Source organism: Bufo gargarizans, chromosome 4, assembly GCF_014858855.1.
Source record: "Bufo gargarizans isolate SCDJY-AF-19 chromosome 4, ASM1485885v1, whole genome shotgun sequence".
Classification (NCBI taxonomy): Eukaryota; Metazoa; Chordata; class Amphibia; order Anura; family Bufonidae; genus Bufo; species Bufo gargarizans.
Window position 1 is genome coordinate 408,010,417 of NC_058083.1, and position 6,000 is coordinate 408,016,416.

Below are 6,000 nucleotides of genomic sequence, written 5' to 3' on the forward strand. Positions count from 1 at the left end.
TGCTATGGGACCTCTCTCCTCTGTCTGGGTGCCGGGGCCTAAATATCTGACAATGGCCTGTTCCAGTGGTGGGTGACGTGAAGCCTGATTCTCTGCTATGACACGAAGCCTGATTCTCTGCTATGACATGAAGCCTGATTCTCTGCTATGACATGAAGCCTGAATCTCTGCTATGGGACCTCTCTCCTCTGTCAGGGTGCCGGGGCCTAAATATCTGACAATGGACTGTTCCAGTTTTGGGTGACGTGAAGCCTGATTCTCTGCTATGACATGAAGCCTGATTCTCTGCTGACATGAAGCCTGAATCTCTGCTATGCGACCTCTCTCCTCTGTCTGGGTGCCAGGGCCTAAAAATATCTGACAGTGGCCTGTTCCAGTGTTGGATGACATGAAGCCTGATTCTCTGCAATGGGACCTCTCTCCTCCTTCTGGGTGCCAGGGCCAAAATATCTGACAATGGCCTATTCCAGTGGTGGGTGACGTGAAGCCTGATTCTCTGCTATGACATGAAGCCCGATTCTGTGCTATGACATGAAGCCTGATTCTCTGCTATGACATGAAGCCTGATTCTCTGCTATGGGACCTCTCTCCTCTGTCTGGGTGCCAGGGCCAAAATATCTGACAATGGCCTGTTCCAGTTTTGTGTGACGTGAAGCCTGATTCTCTGCTATGACATGAAGCCTGATTCTCTGCAATGGGACCTCTCTCCTCTGTCTGGGTGCCGGGCCTAAATATCTGACAATGGCCTGTTCCAGTGGTGGGTGACGTGAAGCCTGATTCTCTGCTATGACATGAAACCTGATTCTCTGCAATGGGACCTCTCTCCTCTGTCTGGGTGCCAGGGCCAAAATATCTGACAATGGCCTATTCCAGTGGTGGGTGACGTGAAGCCTGATTCTCTGCTATGACATGAAGCCTGATTCTCTGCTATGACATGAAGCCTGATTCTCTGCTATGACATGAAGCCTGATTCTCTGCTATGACATGAAGCCTGATTCTCTGCTATGGGACCTCTCTCCTCTGTCTGGGTGCCAGGGCCAAAATATCTGACAATGGCCTGTTCCAGTGGTGGGTGACGTGAAGCCTGATTCTCTGCTATGACATGAAGCCTGATTCTCTGCTATGACACGAAGCCTGATTCTCTGCTATGGGACCTCTCTCCTCTGTCTGGGTGCCGGGGCCTAAATATCTGACAATGGACTGTTCCAGTTTTGGGTGACGTGAAGCCTGATTCTCTGCTATGACATGAAGCCTGATTCTCTGCTGACATGAAGCCTGAATCTCTGCTATGGGACCTCTCTCCTCTGTCTGGGTGCCAGGGCCAAAATATCTGACAGTGGCCTGTTCCAGTGTTGGATAACATGAAGCCTGATTCTCTGCAATGGGACCTCTCTCCTCCTTCTGGGTGCCAGGGCCAAAATATCTGACAATGGCCTATTCCAGTGGTGGGTGACGTGAAGTCTGATTCTCTGCTATGACATGAAGCCTGATTCTCTGCTATGACATGAAGCCTGATTCTCTGCTATGGGACCTCTCTCCTCTGTCTGGGTGCCAGGGCCAAAATATCTGACAATGGCCTGTTCCAGTTTTGGGTGACGTGAAGCCTGATTCTCTGCAATGGGACCTCTCTCCTCTGTCTGGGTGCCGGGGCCTAAATATCTGACAATGGCCTGTTCCAGTGGTGGGTGACGTGAAGCCTGATTCTCTGCTATGACATGAAGCCTGATTCTCTGCAATGGGACCTCTCTCCTCTGTCTGGGTGCCAGGGCCAAAATATCTGACAATGGCCTGTTCCAGTGGTGGGTGACGTGAAGCCTGATTCTCTGCTATGACATGAAGCCTGATTCTCTGCTATGACATGAAGCCTGATTCTCTGCAATGGGACCTCTCTCCTCTGTCTGGGTGTCGGGGCCTAAATATCTGACAATGGCCTGTTCCAGTGGTGGGTGACGTGAAGCCTGATTCTCTGCTATGACATGAAGCCTGATTCTCTGCAATGGGACCTCTCTCCTCTGTCTGGGTGCCAGGGCCAAAATATCTGACAATGGCCTGTTCCAGTGGTGGGTGACGTGAAGCCTGATTCTCTGCTATGACATGAAGCCTGATTCTCTGCTATGACATGAAGCCTGAATCTCTGCTATGGGACCTCTCTCCTCTGTCTGGGTGCCGGGGCCTAAAAATATCTGATAGTGGCCTGTTCCAGTGTTGGGTGACATGAAGCCTGATTCTCTACAATGGGACCTCTCTCCTCTGTCAGGGTGCCAGGGCCAAAATATCTGACAATAGCCTGTTCCAGTGGTGGGTGACGTGAAGCCTGATTCTCTGCTATGACATGAAGCCTGATTCTCTGCTATGACATGAAGCCTGATTCTCTGCTATGGGACCTCTCTCCTCTGTCTGGGTGCCGGGGCCAAAATATCTGACAATGGCCTGTTCCAGTTTTGGGTCACGTGAAGCCTGATTCTCTGCTATGACATGAAGCCTGATTCTCTGCAATGGGACCTCTCTCCTCTGTCTGGGTGCCGGGGCCTAAATATCTGACAATGGCCTTTTCCAGTGGTGGGTGACGTGAAGCCTGATTCTCTGCTATGACATAAAGCCTGATTCTCTGCAATGGGACCTCTCTCCTCTGTCTGGGTGCCAGGGCCAAAATATCTGACAATGGCCTGTTCCAGTGGTGGGTGACGTGAAGCCTGATTCTCTGCTATGACATGAAGCCTGATTCTCTGCTGACATGAAGCTTGAATCTCTGCTATGGGACCTCTCTCCTCTGTCTGGGTGCCGGGGCCTAAATATCTGACAATGGCCTGTTCCAGTGGTGGGTGACGTGAAGCCTGATTCTCTGCTATGACATGAAGCCTGATTCTCTGCTGACATGTAGCCTGAATCTCTGCTATGGGACCTTTCTCCTCTGTCTGGGTGCCGGGGCCTAAATATCTGACAATGGACTGTTCCAGTTTTGGGTGACGTGAAGCCTGATTCTCTGCTGACATGATGCCTGAATCTCTGCTATGGTATCTCTCGCCTCTGTCTGGGTGCCGGGGCCTAAATATCTGACAATGGCCTGTTCCAGTGGTGGGTGACGTGAAGCCTGATTCTCTGCTATGACATGAAGCCTGATTCTCTGCTATGACATGAAGCCTGATTCTCTGCTATGACATGAAGCCTGAATCTCTGCTATGGGACCTCTCTCCTCTGTCTGGGTGCCAGGGCCAAAATATCTGACAATGGCCTGTTCCAGTGGTGGGTGACGTGAAGCCTGATTCTCTGCTATGACATGAAGCCTGATTCTCTGCAATGGGACCTCTCTCCTCTGTCTGGGTGCCAGGGCCAAAATATCTGACAATGGCCTGTTTTAGTGGCGGGTGACGTGAAGCCTTATTCTCTGCTATGACATGAAGCCTGATTCTCTGCTATGACATGAAGCCTGATTCTCTGCTATGGGACCTCTCTCCTCTGTCTGGGTGCCAGGGCCAAAATATCTGACAATGGCCTGTTCCAGTGGTGGGTGACGTGAAGCCTGATTCTCCGCTATGACATGAAGCCTGATTCTCTGCAATGGGACCTCTCTCCTCTGTCTGGGTGCCAGGGCCAAAATATCTGACAATGGCCTGTTTTAGTGGCGGGTGACGTGAAGCCTGATTCTCTGCTATGACATGAAGCCTGATTCTCTGCTATGACATGAAGCCTGATACTCTGCAATGGGACCTCTCTCCTCTGTCTGGGTGCCGGGGTCTAAATATCTGACAGTGGCCTGTTCCAGTGGTGGGTGACATGAAGCCTGATTCTTTGCTATTGGACCTCTCTCCAATTGATATTGGTTAATTTTTATTTATTTTATTTTTATAAATTTCCCTATCCACATTTGTTTGCAGGGGATTTAACTACATTTTGCTGCCTTTTGCAGCCATCTAGCCCTTTCCTGGGCTGTTTTACAGCCTTTTTAGTGACTTCAATGGGGTTCGGGTTCAGGATGAAGTTCGGGTCGGGTTCGGATCCCGAACCCGAACATTTCCAGGAAGTTCGGCCGAATTTCTCGAACCCGAACATCCAGGTGTTCGCTCAACTCTAGTTATAATGGGAAACAAAAGAAACAGTCAGTAACCCAGGAATGTCACTTAAATACTGTAGGTTCTCTGTAATCAATTGAACTCACACTAGGACTCAATGAAACTGTGTTACCTGTCCGAATCTCCCAAGTCTAAAACCCTAAATTCACAGTATAACAGCAATTTCCACAGTATATCCTAACAGAGATCAATTAAAACATTTGGGCCAGGCTCACCATTGAAGAGGGGATTTTTGCTTATTGGAAAATGGAGATTTATGTATATCTCCGTTTTCCATCCCTTCTATTCTATTCCTAGCATGTTGCACTTGTTTCCCATACAACCCCATTATTCTGTGTATAATTACACCTCTTCCAGTCCTTTATATACCCCAGGAGCAACACACAATCCTTGCAGATACTTATATATAAAAATAGTTTACTGATAACATAAAGATGACAAAGCAATGGACATTATACATAAAGATACAGATAACGCAATACATAGAGGACACCACCACACACAGCCGCCTCCATTCCTGCCCACCCTGGATGCCAAGCAAATGTGGCTAATAATGTATATGTATATACAGTATATCCAGAGTCCACCAATATACCGTCTACTGGATATACACTTCTACATCCACTACCTGACCATTAGTACATGTACATATTGAGACTCATGCATAAACAGCATATATAATCTACTGGTAATACAATTGCAAACTGCAAATATCTATATGTACACATATAAAGTCTTCTGGGATATTATACTTATATACATACCCACATAAGCGCACATATAACTTAGCTTGCTCCTGCATCCATCGGTGTCCAGGAAGAGAAGCCCCAGCCTCACTCCCAACTTTCACCTATATCTTTCTGTGTCCCAGCCCCCCACCATAGACTCCACCCTGTGACCACCCAAATATCTTCCCCCATCTCTTGGTCAAGAGGATGTTGTTCAACTGCCTTAGATATGCTAACAAGGGACACAATGCTACTGGCCATACTGAATGGGTGAATACCACTGGTTCCAATTATTAGGCATATTTGTGTGGTCATCAGGATGAGGTTCTGGCTGAAAGCCATATTTCCCTTAACAAATAGTAACCCCTTCCCTGCCACCAACACATCCCATTGCAATCCCTATCCCTGCAGACCCTGTCCCACTAACTATACCCATACCCCCTACTACCCCTTGCCCATAACTCACGACCCTATGATCCCTCTCCCTTTCATCCACTCCTACCATTGCCCTGTACCTCAGCAATCAGTTGCAAGGTATTAACCCTGGCATTGCTGAATCCCTAACCACCTAACAGGAGCATCCCTGTTCCCTATACTATCACTTGCAAGGTATTAACCCTTGCATTGCTGTATCCAACCCTTGCATTGCTGGATCCCTACCCTTAAGTTCCCCTTACCCTAATCCTACTATACTTGCAAGGTATTAACCCTTGCATTGCTGGACCCCTACCCAATGTCTGTGGCCTGCATTCACCCCTGCAGTGCCACCAATAACCCTTTGTCGTACTCTTAGGGATAGAATTAGACAGATGGGGTGGGCTGCTAATACGTGTGTGTGTGTATTGTATAGTTAGTTTGTGGGTGGAATTTGGGAAACGTGTAGTGTAGTTTTGTGCTGTATTTATAGTACTGTAGTGTTAGTATATTGCGTGTGTAGTGTATTGTTGGTATTAATAAATACTATGTTTTATATATAACTATCTGTGTAATGTGTGGTTATTAGCGATTGTTAGTTTAGTAAGGCGCATGCAGTTAGCTTAGTGATTAGTGTAAGGCAAAGTATAGTGAAAATATTGTGTTATTGTGATATAAAGGTATAAATAGGCGGAGTCATCAATAGACGGCTCCTCCTATTTATGAATATTAATTATCGATATTTGCATAAATATTGGTGATTAATATTCCCCCTTTACAATGCCACA